Source organism: Marmota monax, unplaced genomic scaffold, assembly GCF_021218885.2.
Source record: "Marmota monax isolate L192 unplaced genomic scaffold, Marmota_monax_Labrador192_F-V1.1 WCK01_AAM20220418_F8-fsc00007, whole genome shotgun sequence".
NCBI classification, from domain to species: Eukaryota; Metazoa; Chordata; class Mammalia; order Rodentia; family Sciuridae; genus Marmota; species Marmota monax.
In genome coordinates this window covers 6,491,152-6,516,333 of record NW_026692781.1, presented here as the reverse complement: position 1 = coordinate 6,516,333, position 25,182 = coordinate 6,491,152, and the positions used below count along the sequence as shown (strand labels likewise).

General features: G+C 36.9%; 1 protein-coding gene across 3 annotated transcripts in view; it reads right to left on the bottom strand.

The window, feature by feature from the left end:
• Positions 1-442: 442 nt before the first annotated feature.
• Positions 443-25,182, bottom strand: part of Dcaf17 (DDB1 and CUL4 associated factor 17) — a 92,746-nt gene continuing 68,006 nt past the window's right edge. Inside the window, exons 14-16 of one of the 3 annotated variants that reach the window (XR_009227005.1) lie at positions 9,953-10,238; positions 2,128-8,498; positions 443-1,380 (exon numbers count right to left, since the gene is read on the bottom strand). The gene's annotated coding sequence lies outside the window, so the exon portion shown is untranslated. Of the gene's footprint in view, positions 8,499-9,952; positions 10,239-25,182 lie in introns of all 3 variants that reach the window. The other 2 variants (XR_009227004.1, XR_009227006.1) reach the window with 2 other exon arrangements.

Genomic DNA, 25,182 nt, shown 5'->3' with positions numbered 1-25,182 from the left:
AACTAAACATTGGAGCTCAAGGAAACTTGGAAAATTATAGTTTTTTAGGTGGTGCTGGGGATCAAACCCATTGCCTCAGGCATGCTAGGCAAGCATCTCCCACTGAGCCACAATCCCAGCCCTCAGATTCTTAATTTTAAAGACAAAGTGACAAGGGAGGGGAAGATTAGAAGTTCATAGGACTAGACAAAGAGAAATGAAGGGAAGGAAAGGGGATAGAAATAAAAAAGTCAGTAGAATGAATCAGACATATCTTGCCTATCCTTATATATGAATACATGACCAATGTAACTTGACGTCATATACAACCAAAATAATGAGATCTTAATTGGAACAAGTTATTCTATGTGTATATGTCAAAATACATTTTACTGTCATGTGTATCTAGAAATGTAAGGGTCCCGCGAAACGTCGGAGAAAGAGATCACCAAGTGACCACTCATGCAATTGGCAGAAGGGGATTTATTGAACCAGCATGCTGGGGCTCCGTGCCCACTCAAGAAGGGAAAGCAGCCCAGAGCCCCAAGCAGGGGCTGAGCACTGCTTAAGTACACTTTTTGGGGAGGGCGGAGGGCTTTGTATACATCAGAACAAATCATCATGAGGCGCGGGAAAATTGAACAACAACTCCTAAACATGATTAGTTCATTCATTGGTGGGAACAGGTTAGGCTGGAGTGATAGGTCATTTCTAAACGGGGTACACATTCAAACTGATTGGTTCAGGCCCTGCAAGGCATACGTGCAACCACACAGAGCCCTTCAGTTATTAAACAACCAAACAGTCAGGGGAACTGTTTACTGGGCAGTTCCAAGCATTGTCTTAACAGCTACAGAAATTTCAGGTTTTGCAGGTAGCATAGAAACCTAACAATACCTAATCCTTTACATTTTAACTCAGACCTTGCAGCTTAGAAACTTTACAACACCCGGTCTTTTACCCTTTAACTTTTATGCTTTAACTTCAATTTCTTTTACCCTTACATTCCCCACTCCTTTTTCTGACTACTTTTAATCTTAAAAGTAATGCATCACGATTATTGAAGGGTTTCACATTTCATGAGTTGTTTTGCGTTCCCTGGAATCATTTTCAGCATGGCCTCCATTTTAGATTCCACTCGGTATTAGACCCCGATTTATCTAACTACACTGACTACCTAACTTAAAATCTGGCTTCCTTCCCCCCTCTAATTTGGGAACTCCTTACTGCTGTAAGGAAGGGGGGCGAAGAGAATCTTTCTGGCTTCTTCAGGCTGAAGAGGGATGGTGTGGGGCAAGCAGCTTGGAGTCCCCCTTTAAAAAATCGGGTCTATCGAGTGGTCCATGATAAAAGTCCAATTGAGAAGTATTAGGCTGGAGGGCCATTCGAGTGATGGGTGGTCTATAAGAGAAACAAGAATTCATTAATACTGGAACCATATTGATGCAGCAATAAATGTCACAGCACAGGAATATGCCAATGAGTATAATGGCCAAGACAGAGACTAACAATGTTTTCCACCAGGAAGTACCAAGAACCAGGAGCTAAGATACTGTTTCCACGACAAAGTTGCTGAGGACATGGCTTCTATCTGAGCATGTAAATCTTTAAGGACCTTTGTCACATTGCCAGAAATGTCGGGGATGTAAACACAACAACTAACATTTAGGTTTACAGATGTTTTTTCCTTTAAGATATAGTCTAATAATTTAATGTCATTTGATCTTGCAAAATCCTTTTTACTAGTATGACCTATGTCTAATAGAGAAACCTTTAATTCTGTTACTTAGGGCTGGATAACCATACTAGCAAACACCAAGCCTACCTGTGTAGGTTAGGAATAAAGGCCTTAACCTTAAGCTAAAACTACTCTGGCAGTTCCTTTTAATAGTTATCAGGCATTCCTGTCTGTGAATCTCTTTTGTAGCCTCCAGTTTACTTATTTTTGGAAGTTACATTTAACTATTATTATCATTTAAAATGTCCAGGAACAGCTGTGCTTTGGCTTTAACTATCTTTGCTAAGTGTTTCAGATGAAGCAAGTCAAACTGACTTTTGTTCTTATCTATTGTCAACAGTCAGCTGAGTTTCCCTGGGAGTCCTCGGGGAACTTCATAGCAGCTTCTCAGTTCTGCTAGTGCCATTTACCTTAGGATGGGTCCAGGCCTTGCTTGACCATGTGGCTTCCCTTGGAAGCATCAGGGATGTTTCCCCTTTTCTGATGACCCTCCTCTTCATAGCAAATGCACCGATTGGCTTTCTGTCCTCCACTGGTCTCATTAATCTCCCTGCTCAGGAGGTTATGTGGCCTAGAGTTGCAGAGCCCTTTGGAGAAGTCCCCTATTCCCTGATTCAGACTGACTCAGAGGGCAAGAGCCAAATTTTTAATTTTAAAACTTAATCTTAAACATCCAGCAAATAAGTTAACAGCCTTCTATTAAGAGCACTGGGCTTTAATGTCTATCTCTCTATCCTGTAGGTGATAACTCCTTATCTTAAGTTGACCCAGGTTGTGAGTTCTTAAAGCAGTACCTCTTTAAAACATTAACAGGCAATCCTTAAACCATCTATAAGCAAACTACAAAACAAAACTAACTAGGGTAAAAACATATTTAGCTTACATAATAGCTACCTTGAATTCTGGCAGGGTTATACATCATAATTCCCTGTTTGAGATCCTAGTAATCTTGGCAAAAAGCCTACTTTTGGACACAACTTTAACTGTACTGAAATCTGGCTTACTTCTTTCATAGCCACTTTCACATGTAGTGAGATGGGACAGAGCCTTATCTCAAGTAAGGCAGGGCTCTTTATAAATCTCAAGTACTATAGTTCTGAAGCTGATCATTTTACAAAGTTTACATAAATTGTTGTTCAAGTTTACATGAACATTAGCTAACACAACGTAATATCACACCTAAAACATGAATTAAAGGCTGAAAGCTTTTAAGCCTTTATAGAAAAGTAGCAAAGTACTTTTGTGTTTTACAATAAAACCTTCACACAGATTAGGCTCTCATTAACTTAAAAATACATAAATTGTATCTCAGAGTAGAAAGTAACATGGAACTGTTGATAACAAGTCCAGTTGTAGAACACAAATGATATAAATAAATCTTTAACATGTTTTTTCTTTTAAGCCCAGAATTACCATACAACTTTAGAACACCAGCTTGATACAATGTTCTTTTGAAGCTTCTACCTTACAGACTTGTATACCTGGAAGATATGAACACATTAACAGCACCATAATTACATTGATGTTTTTATATTAACCGAGGTTAGCTTTTAAAGTAACAACATTACAATATTGAAAAATAACAGCTGTTGTTTAACCATAGTTGTATAATCTTTAATTTCTTTAAGATTACTTGCTCAAAAACTTACACACATAACCAACTTACACAGACCTTCTTTATCACTTACTTAAACCCTCTTAATTACTTAATAACATAGACTCTCTTATCCAGAAACACATTTTTCCTCTATTAAATCTATATTTAGAACCTTTTAGTTTCTCTTTTCCATCTGTTAACCTCCTTCCATTCACATTTTGAAACAATATCTGTAAACTTCTGAATTTAGGCAGATTATTTCATAGACATCAACATTTTATCTGTTTACCCAATTTAAATTGAACCATTTGAATCACGTGAATCAAAGATATTTGGATCCATTTTTAAATTTTTTATGAGTGCTCCTCATCTGTCAATTGTCATATCACTGCAGGATATATGGACATACACACATACAGACATACCGACATACAACACATAACACAAGTGTAACACCCTAGTAGCTTTTTCAGGTGAAATCTCCATTGCAATGTTTAAAAACTCCACAGTTGATCAGAAATAGAACTGATCAGAAAACATTAACCCATCTGTGGGATTAAAATCATGAGCTCCAAAAAAAAAATACAGAATCTAAGAAAAAGCAAGAGTCCTAAAAAAGATGACTGGCCAGTAATTAATAAATACCATATAATTTACTTTTTGGTTGGGGTCTAGTTTGAGTTCAGGTAAAAAGACACTTTAACCTTTTTTTTTTTCCTTGGGCCTGAAATCTGTCTCCTGCTGAGTGCCCCAAGCTTCTTCTATTTGCATATCAGCTTAAGTCCTGGCTGAGGTCTGGAAGGAACTGGGAAAACTGGAATTCTGAGCAGAAACCTCATGCCTAAGGCATTTTAGCTATAAGTCATAATTTCCAGGTTTAAGATGCAATTCTCAAAATTTTATATCTTTATATCTCTTTACATTAGAAACACTTGCCCACACAAAACTGAAAATAGGATCTTTTTCTGATAATATAAAGGCCACCATCAGAGGAAATTCCCTCAGGACCATTAAGCTGCTTCCTTTGTTCTGAAGTTCCTAAAGTAGTATTAAGTTTTACCATGTATATCCAAAATTAAGCCTTAAAAATTTCCAAGACTGTTGCTAATTAATGTCATTTCAATAAGCCAGACCAACGTTTTAATTTAGCACCCTTTTTTTTTCCTGAATCTTACACACTGAGGGGAACAGATATCATATCATAATTTATTATCTTTGCCCAAGTTAATGCACTGGAATACCTAGTGAAATTTTCTGAGGCTACCCAGTTCAAAATTGAAACTTTCTAATTTTTTTATCCTAAGTATTTAAGTTTTCTAGCATGAGCTATCTGAAATCAAACTAAACAATTGCTTAAACCCAACTTTTAACTGCAAGATAGTGCAATGCTTTAGAAACCCATTCAGATACCAAATTGTTACAATAAAAAATCATCTTTTAGATACACATTTAGCCAAGATCATCCCCAAGAAACAATCTATAATATCAACACATTACTGCATTTATTGTCCCATTAGTTAAGCAAACAGAGGTGGGGTAATCCCTAAAGTGCAGGTAAGGAAGGAGGAGACTCCCCAAAGCAAAATGGCTTTGGCAGCTGCTGGGAGCCCCTTAGTTCCACCTTTAACTTATAGGATTAGTTCCTCTGGCTTGGTCTGACCCCAGGCACTAGGCATTTTTCACATCTCCTAACTTTTCAGTAGTCAGCTTCCCAAAAGTTCATCTTCTGCTTGCAGTTGTTTCGAGTTTGAGAAAAGCGAGATATCAAAGTTTTTAGACCCCAGGCATTTCCCTCTGCAGTGGGTGTGCTCAAGCCAACTACGGAAAGAAAAGAAAACACTGCTTCCCTAATCTCACTTAACAAAAGGGGGGTAAAGTTTATCAAAGTTCTTTAAAACACAGCTAAGAGAGGTGTAAAAGGTGAGAACAGAAAAGCTGGCGGTTCTATTGACTTTTGGTCCCTCACAGGAGAAACATTAGGTTAAAATTTAGCTAAAGTTACTTCCACACATCTAAGGCCGTTTGGAATTTGGGACTCTGCATCGGTCCAAAGTAAAACAATGCCATCACACTTAACAGAGACACAGACAAAATGACACACAAAGATCATCATGCAGCTCCCGTTCGTTCACAACCCCAAGATCTACAATCTTGTGACTCAGGGAGAATGGAGGGAAAAGGGGGAGGAGCAGAAGGATTGAGTGATAGGATCTTGGGGGAAGGGGTGGGAGTGGAGGCAGGGACCAAGAAAGGCTTCAGGGACAGGGGCATGGAATGGCTTTGTCCCATACTGGGAGTTACTCAGGCAGAGACAGGGACAAACAGTAAACGGTTAACACAAGTTTAGAGGCAAAGATTAAAGACAGACTGTGAATCCAATCTGAGAGAAAGAATTGCCGGCAAAACCAAACGGGTTGGCAGCAGAGTACAAACGAGGGCACTCTTGTCCTTCTACCAACTGGGGGCACTTTTGCCTCCCCCCCAAATCCTCCAAGGCATCCCTTAAGACGAGTGGCCTGTGGATTAGGACACGTCTGTCACCGCTGCCAGGGAGAATTTACACTCTCCACTGACGGCCACGCTGCCAACCCAACCAAACCAATCCAAGCCAAAAACCAAACCTGAACCACAAAGCTCTGAGAACTTACGCTCTCCACCGAGCCAAAAACCAAAAAGCTCTAAGCGATCGCAAAGGAAAAACAAGGAGAAGAAGGAGGAGAAGAAGAGGAGGAAGAAGAAGAGGAAGAGGCACCTTACTTACCCCCTAAAGGAGTCCGTTGGAGCCTCTTTGTCTGGCGATGTGCACTTCCCGGCCAATGCACCAAATGTAAGGGTCCCGCGAAACGTCGGAGAAAGAGACCACCAAGTGACCACTCATGCAATTGGCAGAAGGGGATTTATTGAACCAGCATGCTGGGGCTCCGTGCCCACTCAAGAAGGGAAAGCAGCCCAGAGCCCCGAGCAGGGGCTGAGCACTGCTTAAGTACACTTTTTTTGGGAGGGCGGGATTTTATATATATCACAGTCTCCTTTAACAAATCATCATACACCGCGGGATAATCAAGCAACAATTCCTAAACATGATTAGTTCATTCATTGGCGGGAACAGGTCAGGCTGGAGTGATAGGTCATTCCTAAACGGGGTACACATTCAAACTGATTGGTTTTAGGGCCTAAAGGACTATGTGACCAGTTACACAGAGCCCTTCAGTTATTAAACAACCAAACAGTCAGGGGAAATGTTTACTGGGCGGTTCTAAGCATTGTCTTAACAGCTATAGAAATTTCAGGTTTTGCAGGTAGCATAGAAACCTAACAATACCTAATCCTTTACATTTTAACTCAGACCTTGCAGCTTAGAAACTTTACAACACCCGGTCTTTTACCCTTTAACTTTTACGCTTTAACTTCAATTTCTTTTACCCTTACAGAAAGAACAACAACAACAAAAGGACAGAACCTCAATATAGAAAGATGTATGATTCTTAGACTAATGATACAGAAGCATCTAAAGTAATTTTTGAACTTTTCAGTAACATGAACCAATAAATTCCTTTTATCAGTTGAGATGGCTTGAATGGTATTTCTATCCATTTTAACATTCAGATTCCTTGCTAATATTTGTGTTTTCATATTTCTTGTTTCAAATTCATAGTGCCATTCATGTAGAAGCTCAATAAATATTTATTAAATAAGTCATAGCTAGATCAATTGAACAATTTGTCTTGCACACATACTCAGTTGAAGGGTCTGTCTTTATATATTTGTGCTAAAACATACTAATACAGAAAGTCCAAATATCATCTTAGTTAAGAGAAATTGTTCTGATATATGTAGTAAAAGGGAATTGGAAGTATTATTTCCAAATCAATCATACCACATAAATTTGGCCAACATATTATGTTTAATTCCTTTCATGGTCTTTTACTTTGCTTTAGGTTTTTTTTTCCAATAGAACTCCATGCTTTTGGGTACACACACCAAGAAGTGACAGAGAGTGGAAATTGTGATCACTTGTTCAATTGAGCATGTTGGAAACCAAAGGAAGGCTGAATATTTTTATACCTAGCCCACTAAGTCCAAACTGCCAAAGGACAAAATTATAACAATTTAGTTTAAAGATTTTAATTGGCTTTATTTTTTATTCTAGAATCAAGTAACACTTCATTCCTATAAAATGGAGTTAAGTGTTCTGATGCGTTGAGCAGAAGAGATTGATTTTATATACAGAGAAGGACTTAAAAAAAAAACAGGGGAAAAAAAAAAAGAACAAAACATAGATTGGTTATTTCGGAGCTTCTTTCCTTGGAAGGTGGGGACAGGGAGACAACATCAGAAAAATAACTGGTAACATCAGGTTATGTTACCGTATTTTTTATTCTTAAGGATTAAAAGAGAGGAATTCATTATCATGTCAATTGAAGATGGCCTGTTTGGAAAATTTAGCTTCTGGTTTCTGGGAAGGTCAAATCACAGCTTTGTTTTGGTTTTGTGATATGAAAGTTTAATGAGTTTTGATGGTTAATCTAGTTGTTGGGGCCTTGTGCAGAAGCCTAATCTAAAACAATGGCTCCCTATAATTTTTAGTTAAGAGTTGCTAGATTATTAAAGAACCAAGCCATTTCCCATACAGAAGATGAAAGGATAAAAGAAATTGAAATTAAAATGTAAAGGACCAGGTTTTGTAAAGTTTCTAAGCTGCACTCAGAACCTGAAATTCCTGTGGCAGTTAAGATAATTCCCAGAACTGCCCATTAGATGTGTGTAGAAATCCCCCCGCCCTTGACCACCTAGTTGCTTAATGACCCGGATCCGTGCAGCTCAGCATGTACGCACCCCGCGGCCTAAACCAATCAATTTGAATGTATACCCCGCCTTAGGACTGACCTATCACCCCTGCCCGACCTGTTCCCGCCAATGAATGTACTAATCATGTTTGAGAATTGTTGTTTAATTTTCCCGCGGTGTATGATGATTTGTTAAAGGGGACTATGACGTGTGTAAAGTCCCTGCCCTCTCTAAAAAATGTATATAAACCCTGCACAAGTTGTTCTCGGGGCTCTTGGCTGCTCTCCCTTCTTGAGTGAGCACGGAGCCCCAGCGCGCTGGATCTTCAATAAACCCCCTTTTGCTGTTGCATGAGTCGGTCTCTTGGTGGTCTCTTCCTCCGTCGTTCGCCGGTCCCTTACAAAGAAATTAGTTCAATAACAGAAATATATTGAGAGTCAACCCCATGCCAGGCATTCTTCTAGCCCATTGGGACACATAAGAAAACAAAATAAAGATGAGTTGCTTTCATGAAACTTACATCCCAGGGAATGTGGATTGAGGGAATGCAGGCTTCACCTAGAGTGAAACCATATGTTCTGTTAATCTCCAGAGCCCAGAATGGAACCCAGAGTGACTCATGAGGCTGAAACAGGAGGACAGTAAGTTGGAGTTACCATCCTTGGCAATTTAGGGAGAACTGTCTCAAAATAAAAAATAAAAGGCTGGGGATGTAGCTCAGTGTAGAGCACCCCTAGGTTCAATCCATAGTGCCAGCGTTGGAGTAACAAGGCAGTCACAAGCAGCCACTATTATGTTCAAAGATACTATGTTAGAATCCAGCTCCCATTTGGTAGGTCATGAGATGGCACCCTCCAAGACATGAGATGGTACCCTTTGAAGTGGACTAAAAGGCTAGAAAATGAAAAATCTGGTCCATATCCTTAGAAAATACTCATCCTTTGGATTTAGACTTTCTGACAGTTTGTGATATGGGAAGAAGCATGTGAATCCAGATGATACAATCAACAGGATCTGTATTGTGATCCTAGCTGGAATACTTTTTAAATTTTTTTTTAAATTTTTTATTACTGCTTTTCATAATCTTACTTTTTAAATTGCACAATGTTCATTTATTGTAAGAAAAAATTAGGAAGACAAAGATAAACAAATCCTTTAAACCTATAATCCAGGGCTGGGGTTGTGGCTCAGTGGTAGAGCACTTGCCTAGCCTGGGTGAGGCACTGGGTTTGATCCTCAGCACCAAATAAAAATAAATACATAAAATAAAGGTGTTGTGTCCATCCATAACTAAAAATAAATAAATTTTTAAAACCCCATAATAGAAAAAAACCCGTATAATCCCATCCTCCCTAGACAATCCCTAATTTGAAAATATGAAACTCCTTAAATAACAGTATGATGCCTGAAGTGGAAAATTCCACATCATGAAACTTTGTTTTTTCTAAAAATTAATAAAAATAATATATGAAATTACCTTAAGGTTATGTATATAAACGGTATATGAAACATGTGGATTGCAGGTTTAGACTTTGTTCCCAGTGTGAAAATATGTCATTGTGAATATGTAAGTAAGTATTCTGCAATCTGAAATTCAAAACACTCTGGCTCCAAGCATTCGAGTTAAGGAATATTTAGTTTGTATCATTTTGGCATGTCTCAATTTGGTATTCAGAAATATTTAAGTCAATATATGAATCAATACTTCAAAAATAATACTTTACCTTCCTAACTTGGACCTGAAGTTGGCTGACACCTGCCTTTTGAGGAGGGAAAGAGCCAACTTTCCTTCCTACTTGTAAGGGGAGGGAGAAGGGGAAAGTTCTCACATGACAAGTGGAATTTCTCACCCGAGTGCTTTCCTGGGTTCCTTGGGAGATTTCCTGCTGAGCTTCTTTAGCTGTAATTCCCATGGTACAGCCAGGAAGTCTGTCTCACAGGTGCTGTTACCTCTCTGCTCTGAGTTACTCATTCAGGCCCTTCTTTTTGAAGCTTCATCTGCTTCCTCTTCCCTGAAGCAAGGGCCAAAACACGTGCTCCACATCTGACAAACTCTGGGAGGACAGAATGCTCCTGATGCAGCCAGCAGCTCTGCATCATCTGGAACCAAGCAGGTCACTCTTCATCTCTCCTGCCCTGTGGGTTTTCATCAGCAGCAGACAGACTCAGTCCTTTTGATCCCAAACTCAAGGGAACACAAATAAAGCCATGAAACCCCTCTAACCAGTGAAGTGAAGAGACAGTCACGCTCTTCCCCTTCCCCCATGAGGAGGGAAAACAAATTTACTGCCTAGCTCTGCCCCCAAAAACCTTCTCATAAAATAATCTGCTTCTACTTTCATAATATTTTTCTGTCTTCCTTTCAGTTTCAGAGCTACATAATATGTTCTACATCATTTACTGTGAAATTTCCACTTGGTATTCTGACATCACATCTGTTATTTTACAGTGCCATCTTAGTATTCTACATCTGCTGCAACAAATTAGCACAGAACAGTTTAAGCAACACAAATTTATTATCTTACACAGCACTGTGGGATAGAAATCTGATTGGTCTCACTGGGCTAAAATCAAGGGGTCACAGGGTTGCTGCGTTCCGTTTTTGTTATTTTCGATACTAGGGATTGAACCCAGGGGTGTGCAATACCACTTAGCTACAATCCTTGTCCTTTTTATTTTTTATTTTGAGGCAAGGTCTCACTAAACTACTGACGCTGGCCTCAAATTTGCAATTCTCCTGCCTCAAACTCCCTAGTCACTGGGATTACAGGTATGTGCCACCATGCCCAGCTGCATCCCCCACCACCCCTTTCACACACCCCCGCCCCCATCTTTTTTTTTTTTTTTTGTTCTAAGGAAGAATCCACTTCTCTGCCTTTTCTAGCTTTTACAGGCCATGGATATTCCTTGGCTCAACATACCACCTATACAAATGGCATCATCTAAGGTTATACAGGGCATGATATGAACAACTATATGTGGTAGCCTGGACCAGTTTTATAATATGGGGATTACATTTTACTGTTTCTGACTTGGTCTTCTGTCATTTGTGGCCATAACTTTTGGATATTTTGTTCTGGGCAACCATTCATGGCCATCAGCTAAGTCTGTCCCCTTAACTTGGTAGGAAGATTAATTCCAAGAATCAGCAACTGTAGGAACTAGTGCCTACCAGATTATTTTGACTACTCAGACCAAGTCTAGATTCAGTAATGTTCCAAGATGTAACAAACTTAGCTTCTAGAAAATCCTTCTAACCATTTCCATCTCTTAGATAATAAATATACATTTAAGGTATATCAGGATGATTACTTAAGTCAAAAATGCTAAAATAAGGGCCTAGTCACCTTCTGGCTCTTTGGATACCAGGAAGGATTTATTTAATACCCAACAGAAAAACTATAATATATTCTGCTGGTCACATTCATGTCTGTTATCAGGTCCCTAAAGACATAAAAGTAACAGGGGCATGAACTTGCTTTACTTTGTAGATATTCTGCATTAGTTACTGAAACATTCTAAATTAGAAAACTTAGAAGACATGAAAATCCTTTCCCCTCATTTACTTCCAAAAGACTTTATTACTGTAACTTTAAAGTAAGAAATGGATAATATATATATATATATATATATATATATATATATATATATATATAAAATATTAATATATATTAAGTAGATGATTATTGATTATAATTTAAGGTTTAGATATATTTAATTTATGAATGCTTAAGAGGCTGTAATAATTTTCTACCATAAATTACTTTTCAGTGCAAAGATAATAGTAGAATCCATTGCCAATTTTAGTTTTGTACCTGCAATTCCATTCCATCTATTCAACTATAAAATGTCAGGCATGCATGCCTATTTAAATTATTTTAAAGCAAAGGACTGACAAATTTATTGACTAGATTAAAAGTACAATAGTAATTAATCTTCGTAAAAATTGGTTCTTGTTAGGGAGAGAAAAATAAGATATTCTCTCATATATAAAGAATAGCATTTGGGACACTTGCAGTTCATGAAGCAACAAACTTGCTTTAGATGTCATTATTTGTTCAATTTTGCTTAATATTCCATGTGTACTTGAAAAGTTTTCCCACTCCAAAATCTCAGTGAAATTTTGAAATTGTTAACACTGCATCTATATTTCAGAAGGCAATGTAGAATATTTTTGAGAATTGCATGAAGCAAATATTTCATATATTTTTCAGTATTTATAAACAATATAAAATGATAAATTTGTACAACCTCTACAGGGCAATTTGATCTAGTAATTCTGTTTCTAGGAATTTATAATACAGATATACACACATAGGTGTGAAATGATATTGCAACATTGCGTATAGTAGCAAATAATTGGATTTAATATGTAGGTCTATCATTGGGGAGCTGGTTAAATAAATTCCATACAACAGAATATTTATATAACCCTACAGAAAAATGAAGAAATTCTGTAATGATTTGGAGCAATAAGCAAAATATTTTATTAGGGATTTCCAAATATGATGTTACAGATGACTAGGTGCACTGAGGCATCCATCTGCTAAGGAACAATTAGACCTTGGATAGGACCCATTTCTTTGAGGCATTGTGGGACTCTGATAAAATAGGGAGTTCTCCAAAGGTGCTTTACCTCCAAACAAACAAAAAAAATCCAAAACCAGAATCATTCTGAGTAAAATGCAGATAGTAGTACTGCTATCAGGATACTAAGGCTTTGGCCAACACAAAATTTGGAAGGATGAACTGAGCCAAGATACTGAAGTCGTCCTTGAATGGTGGCATATTTTACCTATAAACAGAAGATGAAATAAATCTCCTCTGGAGGAGAATGTTCTGAGGTTTATTTCAATCAATGAGTTTACAACCAAAGACCATGAAGTTCGTGAGAAGGCAAGGCAAGCCACTATTAGTGAGAATCTGCATAAACAACAGAGAAAATGCAGAGAATATATTAATAAAATGATTATGAAGTAAAGGAACACAAAAATCAGTGTCAGATAGATTGAAAACCTAGCCTAAGGAAGGAAAAACTATAATGCTCTTAGAAAAGAATGTAGAAGAATATTTTCATGGTCTCAAATGACAAAGAATTTTAAATGCAAAATAACAACCATAGAATGAAAGAACTGATAAACTCAACTACACTAAAATTAAGAAGTTATTTCTGTTCCTAAAAATACTCCATTATTATTAGGTATTACACAGTAAAGAAAGTAAAAGATGGGAAAAGATATTTGTATTACTTATAATCAAGAATGCCTAATAAGCATAAATATTCAAAAGTGATAGGACAAACAAGCAAATAGAATAACAGGTAACATACTTTAACAGTCAGTTTACAAAAAGGGATATCCAAATGACCAATAAGCAAAGAGAAGATCTACCTTTAGTAACAGATAAGAGCTAATTAAAACAAACCTGGGACATACCCCTATTAAATTGGAAAAAAATGAAGTGTTTAGTGAATGGAACAACAGAAATTCTCAAACCCTGCTGTTGGGATTACAAATTAGTATTATCATTTTGAAAAATAGTGTGGCATCCAAGAAAGGTAAACATATACTTAGCTTCATAAACCCTAAAGAAAAAAGCACATATGTGCCTCTAGATGATGTAAAGGAACATTTAGGAAGTATTGTTAATAATTGGCCCAAGTGCAAACAACCAGAATGTCCATCAGGTATAGAATGGATAAGTAAATTTTGATACAGTTGGAAAGTTTACCATAATAAAAACTAAAATATAATGAATAGGAATAAATTGAAGATAAAATGAATTGTACATACATAATGTTGAGTAAAAAATGATGAAAACAATATAAATAATAAAATTATATATAATATTTTTTAAAAGGCAAAAGTAAGCCACACTTGGTGGCATTCACCTGTAATTCCAGAATCTGGAGGCTGAAGCAGTAGAATTGCAAGTTCAAGACCAGTGAAGCCAGATTTAAAATTAGGTAGTCAGTGTAGTTAGGTAAATCGGGTCTAATACCGAGTGAAATCTAAAATGGAGGCCATGCTGAGAATGATTCCAGGAAATGCAGGACAACTCATGGAATGTTAATGAAGTCCCAAGAAAAGCCCTAGGCCCAAAGTCCATCCCAAAGGAATGTTAATGAACAGCCCCAGCAGATTTGAAGATAGCCCATCCCAAAGAAGTGTTAATGAAGTCCTTCTTGCTCAGACTACTTCTTTGGCCCACCTGTGTCCCACCCCTCTGGCCTTCCCACCTACATTTCATCACTGAAAGACCTATAAAAAGGGGAGACAACCGCATTTCCACGGATTCCACCTCTTGGGTCCCCTTCTTCCTCTGGGAGAAGTCTTTTCTGCTGTCCTTTAATAAACTTCTAATTTCTACTCTGACCTTGCCTTGGCGTGCTTTTCTGGTGTTATTCTTCAACATTGGGGAAGCAAGGACTCGTCACCAGTCAACAGCGGTAACACCAGCCTTGGCAACTGAGCAAGACTCTGTCTCAAAGTAAAAAAAAAAAAAAAATAGGCTGGAGGACTCATGGAAGATGGCAGAGTAGGAAGTTACTTTCTAAGTGTTCTGTGGCATGAGACCAAAGAGTAGATAAATAGCTTCTCAATGAGGTGGGTAAAACAGGGACTTAACCCTGGGCTCAGAACAGCTTAGGGACTCAGATGTTTGGACACAATAAATAAAAGAAGAAAGCCTACTGCTGGCACCAGTGACTGTTGGAGCTGATCCACTGTGGGAAAAGCAAGGAGAGGGACTAAGAGGACCTGCATTATGGCACCATGATGTGTCTTGGTACAGAGAAACCAGAGATCAAGGACGTTGCCAAACTGATCCAGAGGGTGTGCTACACTATATTTTCCTGCAGGAAAGATGCTAAGCATCTCCCAGTTGTCTGCAGAGAGCCAAGGCAGGACCCATTTTGCCATCTTGCTACTGTGGTCTGCAGCTGTGGGAGCAAGTCCAGGAGCCCAGAGCAGGGAAATCTAAACTAGGTCCATAAAACAGACTTGGCAGATGCCTGCCCCATGACTCAGAGTGTGCCTAGGAGACCAGGAGGAAATGAAGCACAGAGAGAATTTTACCCAGGGGAATACAGGTCCAGCTATAGAGACCCATGAGATCCTGTGTCCCTTTTCCCCACTTTGTGTCTGGACTCACAGGACCAGCTAGGGTGGGCTAGGAATTTGATTGGGTGGGCAAGAGGGACTATATGCTTGGAAACTGAGCCTGGAAATCTGGGAAGGGCAGGATCCATGGTTGGCAGAGGGGGCTAAGGGTTGGCTCCTCTGCTGTACCAGTGGAACCCAGGCAAGACTCCTGAGGTATAGCCTCCCAGCACGGTACCTTTGGGGCCTTGGAGGTGTGCTTATTTATTTAAAATCTTCGGACTAACTGCCATTCAAGGAAGCACCTGGGACCTACTTAGATCTAAATCCTGCCTTTAGGAGCTCTGCCTATGGGATCTCCTCCCACAGAATGTTGAGAGCCACAGCCGAGTCAGAATGATGCCTGGCATACTGCCAGAGGGAATGGTTGAAAGGTGAACCATTGAGATGATGATTTGAGTTAAGCTGTATATAATTGCTGTGATGCTGGATTGATTGAGTTGTATATGGACCCTGCTCTGGAATAGGGCGGCTCCAGGAATCTGCCTCAGGCGCCTGCTACTTTGGAGTTTCCTGCAGTTCTCGCGGGGGTTCGAGGAGATTGGAGCCCGGTGGAAGGAGTGTGTTCCCCAGGAGTGTGTGTGCAGTGCGTTGGGGAATAAAGAGTTGCTGTTTGAACCTACAAGGCTTTGTGGCGGCTCGGTTATTTGTGCCCAGCCAGACTGCGGCAACAGAACTCTACAGCGATTCCACCATGAGAGTGAGGCAGACAACACTCTCCAACCTGCTTCACATCATATTGCTGAGAAGGGAGGTGTGAATTTTTGAACTCCAGCTGGCAACTTGATGAGCAATTTGACATCCTGTGGCCCCTGCTCTTTTGTGCACAGTACATACTTCAAGAAAAAACAAAAAGAGGGGGATAGTAGAGGATAGGAAAGGCAGCAGAATACAACAGACACTAGTATGGCAGTATGTAAAAACGTGGATGTGTAACCGATGTGATTCTTCAATCTGTATACGGGGTAAAAATGGGAGTTCATAACCCACTTGAATCAAATGTATGAAATACGATATGTCAAGAGGCTTGTAATGTTTTGAACAACTAATAAAAAAAGAGACATTTGGGAAAAGACAATGAACATATATTCTCATTGACAATTTTAGACCAAGGCAATGCAAACAATTCTTTTGTGAGGCACTGGGTTCAATCCTCAGCACCATAAAAAAATAAACAAAATAAAGGTATTGTGTCCATCTACAACTAAAAAAAAAAAAAAAAAGATTTTTAAAAAATTATTTTATCTTTTCCTTCTCTCTCCGTCCCTCCCTCCCTCCCTCTCTTTTTTGATTTTGTGCTGAATGGTTAGTGGACAATTACACATATACACAACTGTCTCTCTTTGCTCATTTCTTGTAGTTTTTGAAGGTAGTTATTTTTCATGACTGTTTTTTAAGAAATAGTGTTTGGGGTTAGTATATTTTGTTTTTCTTTGTATTGTTAAAAAACTTTTCTGTTTCTTTGATTTTCTTTCTCTCTTTTCTTTTGCTAATAGCAAAAATTCTATTGTTTTCTCTTTCATTTTTCCTTTATTTTTTTTACTCCTATTTTCTCTCCTCCTACCTCATAATCATCACATCCTACATCTCTCTGCATTCTCCATGTTCACCTTTTGAAACTGCAAACACTTTGACAAATTTACTGTTTTTACTGTTGGCAATTGTGTATCATACCATTTCTGTATATTGTACCAATTAACATTGTAGATGTCATAGTAGGAATTAAATATTTAGTTTAATGCTGTATATTGTTTGCATTGATTGTTGTTATTATTTGTCTCCCATGAAACTGTGAGGTACTAGAAACCTTCAGGGACACCATAAGGTCATAGGGTAGAACTCTGCTACCTTCAGATAGAGGTAGAAACTTACCAATCAAAAGACATATATTGATAAATGGGTAGACACACAAACAATATGAAGAAATAAGAGAACAAACCATCCCATATAAGCCAAAATATCCCAATAACAGAAACCATTGACACTACAGTAGAGGAAATGTCAAGAAGGAATTTAGAATGTTCATAGTTAAACTGATCTGTGAGGTAAAAGACAATGTAAAGAGTGAAATCAAAGAGAAAATATAGGAAGTGAAAGATCACTTCAAAAGAGATATTCTGAAAAAGAATCAAATAGAAATCCTCAAAATGAAGGAATCAATAAACCAAAAAATATTCAATGTAAAGCATCACCAACAGACTAGACCACTTGGAAGATATAATTTCGGGCAGTGAAGACAAAACATAATTTTGAAAATAAAGTTGACCAAGGAGAAAAGATGTTAAAAGATCATCAACACAATTTCCAAGAAATATGGGATAACATGAAAATGCCAAATTTAAAATTAATAAAGGTAGATTTAAAATTCATAAAGGCTCTAAAATACAAAATAAATGAATGCACAACCATTTCAATGAAATAATATCAGAAAATCCAAAATCTTAAGAATAGAATGCAAAACCAAATACAAGAGGTATACAGGACTCCAAATATACAAAATTACAACAGATCTACACTAAGGCACATTATTATAAAAATGCCTAACACATTGAATATAGAATTTTAAAAGCTGCTAGAGAAAAACAATAGTTAGAGGTAAACCAATCTGGATTTCTCAACCCACATCCTAAAAGCTAGGAGGTCTTGGAATAATATATACCAAGCTTTAAAACAAAATGGATCCCAACCAAGAATACTATGCCCAGCAAAACTAAGCTTCAGAAATGAAGATGAATGATAAACCTTCCACAATAAACAAAAGTTAAAAGAATTCACAATTAGAAAGCCTGAACTACAAAACATACTCAATAAAATATATTTTAAAAAAATTTTTTAGTTGTAGTTGACATAATTCCTTTATTTTATTTATTTATTTATATGTGGTGCTGAGGATTGAACCCAGGGCCTTGCACATGCTAGGCGAGCATTCTACCACTTAGCCACAGTCCCATCCCCTCAATAAAATATTTTATGAAGAATAAAAGAAAAATAAAAGTGAAAACCAGCAAAGGGAGGATCTATACTAATAGTCAATAATAGTCAAAGGAGAAACTAATTCAAATTAAAACCCATAAAAATCAAAATATCAAGGAATAAAAATCCTATCTCAATAATAACACTGAATGTAAATGGCCTAATGCATTAATCAAAAGACATAGTCTGGGGCTGGGGTTGCGGCTCAGTGATAGAGTGCTTGCCTAGCATGTGTGAGGCACTAGATTCCATCCTCAGCACCATGTAAAAATAAATAAATAAAATAAAAGGTATTGTGTCTATATACAACTAAAAAAATTTTTTTAAAAGACATAGACTGGGCTCGGGATGTGGCTCAAGCAGTAGCACGCTCGCCTGGCATGCGCAGGGCGCTGGGTTTGATCCTCAGCATCACATAAAAATAAAGATGTTGTTTCCACCGAAAACTGAAAAATAAATATTAAAAAATTATCTCTCTCTCTCTGTCTCTCTCTTAAATAAATAAATATATAGATAAAATAAAGATGTTGTTTCCACCAAAAATTTAAAAATAAATATTAAAGATATTCTCTCTCTCTCTCTCTCTCTCTCTCTCTCTCTTAAAAAAAAAAGACATAGACTGGCGACTGGATAAGAAATAAGACTCAATATGCTGTCAAGAAACTCACCTTATAGGCAAAGACATCCACAGATTGAAGGAAAAATGATGGGAAAAAACATATCATTTACAGGGATCTTGTAAACAAACAGGTGCTTCTATCCTCATCTCAGATAAATTGAACTTCAACCCAAAGTTAATCTGAAGGGACCAAGAAGGTCATTTTATATCGCTTAAGGGAATTATACATCAAGAAGACATAATAATCAAATATTTATGCCCCAAACAGTGGAGCATCTATGTATATCAATCAACACTTCTCAATTTCAAGAATCAAATAGACAACACAAAAATACTAGGTAACTTCAACATGCCTTTCTCATCACTAGATAGGAGCTTCCAAACAAAAACTAAGCAAAGAAGCTTTAGAATTAATAAATACAATTAATAATTTAGACTTAACAGACATATGTAGAATATTTCATCCATCAATGACTGAATACACTTTATTCTCAGTAGCACACAGATCCTTCTCTAAAATAAGGCCACAAAGCAACTCTTAGCAAATACAAAAAGAGAGGGAAAGATAATACCTTGCATTCTATCTTAGGCCACAAAGCAACTCTTTGCAAATACAAAAAGAGAAAGATAAAACCTTTCATTCTATCAGATCATAATGGAATGAGATTAGAAATCAATAAGATAAAGAGTAGAAACCACTCTAACACCTGGAGACTAAATAATATGTAGTAGGAGAAATCAGAGGTGAAGCAAAAAAAAAAAAAAAGACTTAGGGGTAAATGAGAACAGTGATACAACTTATCAAAGTATCTGGGACACAATGAAGGAGGTTCTAAAATTCATAGCTTTGAGCTCATTCATTAAAATAGACACCAAATAAATAATTTAACATTATATGTCAAAGCCCTAGGAAAAAATCAACACCAAAATCAGTACAGGAAAGGAAATTATTAAAATCAGAGCTGAGTTCAATGAAATTGAAATAAAATATTTACAAAAGTTAATGAAACAAAAAAGCTGGGCTGGGCACAGTAGTGTATGCCTATAATCCCAGCGGCTCGGGAGGCTGAGGCAGGAGAATCCCGAGTTCAAAGCCAGCATCAGTAAAAGTGAGGTGCTAAGCAACTCAATGAGACTCTATCTCTAAATAAAATATAAAATAGGGCTGGGGATGTGGCTTAGTGGTAGAGTATCCCTGAGTTCAATCCCCAGTACCCCCCCAAAAGTTGATTCTTTGAGAAAATAAATAAAATTGATAAACACTTAGTCAAGCTAATCAAGAGGAAGAAGGAAAAACTTAAATTAGTAAAATTTGTGATGAAAAAGTAAATATCACCATAGACACTACTGAAATATAGAGGATATTCAGAAATGATTTTGAAAATTTATACTTGAATAAGGTAGAAAATCATGAAGATATTGACAAATTTCTAGAGACATATGATCTACCCAAATTAAACCAAGAAAATATAGAAAATTTAAACAAATCCATTTCAAGTAATAAAATTGAAGACACCATCAAAAGCCTACCAACAAAGAAAAGCCCAGGACTAGATGCATTCTCAGCTGAGTTCTTCCAGACATTTAAAGAAGAACTTATATCAACCTTCCTCAAATTATTCCATGAAATATAAAAGGAGGGAACCCTTTCAAACTCATTCTGTGAATCTAGTATCACCCTGATATCTAAACAAGACAAAGACACATCAAGAAAAGAAAACTTCAGACCAATATCCCTGATGAACATAGAAACAATTATTCTTAATAAAATCCTGGCAAATCGCATACAAAAAAATATTAAAAAGATAGTGCACCATGATTATGTGAGTTTCATCCCAGGGATGCAAGGTTAGTCAACACACAGAAATCAATAAATGTAATTCACCCTATAAATAGACTTTAAGACAAGAATCACATGATTCTCTTTTAAAAAATATTTTTATTTTTTAGTTGTAGATACACACAATACCTTTATCTTATTTTTATGTGGTGCTGAGAATCGAACCCAGTGCCTCACACATGTTAGGCGAGTGCTCTATCACTGAGACACAACCCCAGCCCCTCACATGATTATCTTAATAGATGCAAAAAAAGCATTTGACAAAATATAGCATCCATTCATGTTTAAAACTCTAGAAAAACTAGGGATAATAGGAATAAACCTCAACATTGCAAAATCTACATACAAAAAAACAAGGCCAATGTCATTCTAAAAGGAGAAAAATCTGAAAGCATTCCTTCTAAAAACTGGAACAAGATAGGGATGCTCTCTGTCATCATTTCTGTTCAACATAGTCCTTGAAACTCTAGCCAGAGCATTTAGGCAAAAGAAAGAAATTAAAGAGATACAAACAGGAAAAGAAGAACTCAAACTATCTCTGTTTGCCAATTACATGAGCCTAATTTAGAAGACCAAAAAAAAAAAAAAAAAAAAAATTCCACCAGAAAACTTCTAGAACTCATAAATACATTCCACAAAATAACAGAATACAAAAATTGACATTCATAAATCAATTGTGTTCCTATACACCAATGATGAGTCAACTGAAAGAGAAATTAAGAAAACTATCCCATTCACAATAGTCTAAAAAATAACAAAACAAAACGACTTGGGAATCAATCTAACAATGAAAACTACAGAACCCTAAGGAAAGAAATAGAAGAAGACCTCAGAAGATGGAAAGATCTCCCATGTTCTCAGATAGGCAGAATTAATATTATCAAAATGGCCATACTACCAAAAGAACTATACAGATTTAATGCAATTCCTCTTAAAATTCTCATTATTCTTCATAAAAATAGAAAAAGCATTCACAAAATTCATTTGGAAAAATAAGAGGCCCAGATTAGGTAAAGCAATCCTTAGTGAGAAAAGTAAAGCAGGAGGAATCAGAATACAACACCTTAATTATACACAGAACTATAGTAACAAAACCAGCATGGAATTAGCACCAAAACAGGCATGAAGAGCAATGGAATAGATAGAAGACACAGAGACAAATGCACATAAATAGTTATATTATACTAGACAAAGGCACCAAAAACATACATTGGAGAAAAGATAGCCTCTTCAACAAGTGGTGTTGGAAAAACTAGAAATCCATATGTAGTAGATTGAAATTGAACTCCTATATCTCACCCTGCACAAAACTCAACTAAAAGTGGATCAAGGACTTAGGTATTAGACCAGAAACCTTGCATCTACTAGAAGGAAATGTAGTCCCATCATGTTGGCTTAGGAACTGACTTTCTCAACTAGACTCCTAAAGAGCAAGAAGTAAAATAAAAAATCAATAAATGAGCTGGTATCACTTAAAAAGCTTCTTCACAGCAAAGGAAACAAACAAGAATGTGAATAGAGAAGGGAGAAAATCTGTGCCACCTGCACCTAAAATAATGTGTTAATTACCAGGATATACAAAGAAATAAAAAACCTTAATACCCACCCCCCCCCAAAAAAAAGCAAAGAAACTAAACAGACACTTCTCAAAAGAAGAAATATGAACAGTGAATGGTAAACAAATACATGAAAAAATGTTCAACATCGCTAGCAATTAGATCAATGTAAATTAAAACTATACTGATATTGCATCTCATGTCAACCAGAATGGCAATTATCAAGTATAGAAGTAACAAAAATGTTGGCAAGAATGTGGGGAAAAGGGTACACTCATACACTCATACCTTGTTGGTGGGACTGCAAATTGGTTCAACCACTCTGGAAAACAGTATGGAGATTCCTCAAAAAATTAGGAATGAAACCACCATTACTCCTGCTCTCAGTATGTATCCAAAGGAGTTAAAATCAGCATACTACAGTAATGAAGTCACATCAATGTTTATAGCAGCACAATTCACAATAGCTAATTTTCCCCAAGTTCAATCACACACACACACACACACACACACACATACATACACACAGGCAAAAATAAACTCTTGCTTAGAGATGCATTCACAGTAAATTTATAAAGAGAAGCAAGAAATTACTGTATCAGAAGTCAGGCAATGATTGTATCATGGGGAAAGAATAGGACTGTGATGACATAGGCATACATATGTATGTGGTTTCTAGGGTACTGATAGAATTCTATTTCTGGACCTGGGGAATGGCATTATGTAGTTATTTGTCAAGATATAAACCACAAAGGGCTTTTAGGCATGAACAGAAGAACTGAGGGAAAAGTAAAACTTTTCAAGTATGTAGCAAATTTGACTAAATGCTGGACCACAAAGCACATTTCAACAAATATCAAAGAAATGAAAAGGCATAGAAAATATTCTCTATCTATAATGGGATTGAGCTAAAAATAAATATAAAAAGAGAAGATCAATAAATTTATAAATATAAGAAACATATTTCTAAATGTGCCATTGTTCAGAGAAAAATGATTAAGCATAATTAGATATTTAGATATACCTCTCAAGAAATTAGAGAGGGGTGGTGATGTGGCTTAGTGGTAGACCATTAGCCTAGTATGTGTGAGGTCCCAAGTTGAGTCCTAGCAACTCACACACACACACACACACACACACACACAGGCAAAAATAAACTCAATCTTCCCCCCCCCCACACACACACGAAATTAGAAAAAGAGCAGAAAAGGAACCCAAAAAAAGTAAAGATAACGATAAAAACAAAAAGTCCACACAATAAAAACACACACATAATGGGAAAATTAACACAACCAAAATACAATTTTTTTATAAAAAAGAAAAGCTAATGAAAATAATAAACTCTGATAAGACTCATCAGGAAGAAAGAAGATACTTGAAGATACTTCAGATTATTAACCTTTACCAGTGGTAAACAGAATTTTCAGATGTCTAGTATTTACTAATCTTTATTACAAATACTTTAGACAGTTAGAAATCATAAAAAGGATATTATAAATAACTTTACTGTTATAACTTTGAAATTTTAGATGAAAGGGGCAGATTTCTAACAGGACTCTATTCTCCAAAATTGTTACAAGAAGAAAGAGAAAAACAAATCAATTAAAAAACTCCTAAACAAATTAAATCTGCAATTAAAAATCTTTTTAGGGTTTGACAAAGCCAATTTGGTGAATCACAGTTGCTGAGGCGAAGGAGCTAAGGGACAGTTGAGTTTCAACATGCTATAATTTGCAGTAAGTCAGGAACTAGTCAAATACAGTAGAAAGATCAAGGACCATGATGATAAAATAGCCAAATGTAAATCTTAGGGTGGTTACTTCACTTTAAAATAACCTTGGGCAATATATATGTAAATAGAGAGCTTTGCAAAACTATGAAAGACTAAGATATTACAAAATGCAATGCATTATCTCCTCATAAAACTCAGATGGGATTTTGCAAGGGTTAATTGTGAATACACACAAAACACTTGGAGATGCCTGAGCATGTCAGAGCAAGCATGCAAAGACAGATCTTGTATGTAAAAGAAGGTTCCAATTGACATCTCCCATTACTGAGGGTTCTCATTTTCCTGTTAGGCAGATAGACTAAAAGACAGATCACCCCAATTTAATCAGTAACTGAAGTGGGTCAGGGCTTTTGAGAGCTTGTTTTTATTTTTTATTTTTTGGTACAGGGGATTGAACCTGGGACACATAATCACTGAGCCACATCCCCAGCTTTTTATATATATATATATTTTATTGAGAAGCAGGGTCTTGCCGAGTTGCTAGGGCATTGCTAAATTGCTGAGGATGGCTTTGAACTCATGATTCTCCTGCCTCAACCTCCCAAGCTGCTAGGATTACAGGTGTGTGTCACTGTGCTCAGATTGAGCTTGTTTTTAAAAACCTAAAGTTTTGTCCTTAAGAGTTTTGAGCTTAACTCTTTGGCTTCTGTTGTTATGGGCTGAATTGTGCCTTCCCCCTACCAAATTCATGATTGAGCTCAACCCCCAATTACCTCATAGTATGATATGATTTCAAGATAAGTTCTTTAAAGAGGTAATTAAATTAAAATGGGTTCATTATGGTGGGCTGTAATCCAACATGCTGGATTAGGGCGCAGATACAGAAGGAAGACCATATGAAGAGATACGAAGATCTTGATCTACAAGACAGGATAGAAACCTCAGAAAAAAATAATCCAACTGATGCCTTAATCTTGGATTTCTAGCTTCTAGAATTGTTTTCTAAACTACCCAGTGTGTGGTACTTTGTTATGACATCCCTAGTAAACTAATACACTTATGTACATACACCCGAGGAAGCAACTAGTTGTAATTAGTGATAGACTCCTTCCCCTTAATAACATCTTTTCCCCTTTAAGTGCTACAAGACAATGAGGGATTTCAATCTGCTTTTCTGGCCTCATAGTCTCACAGATTATC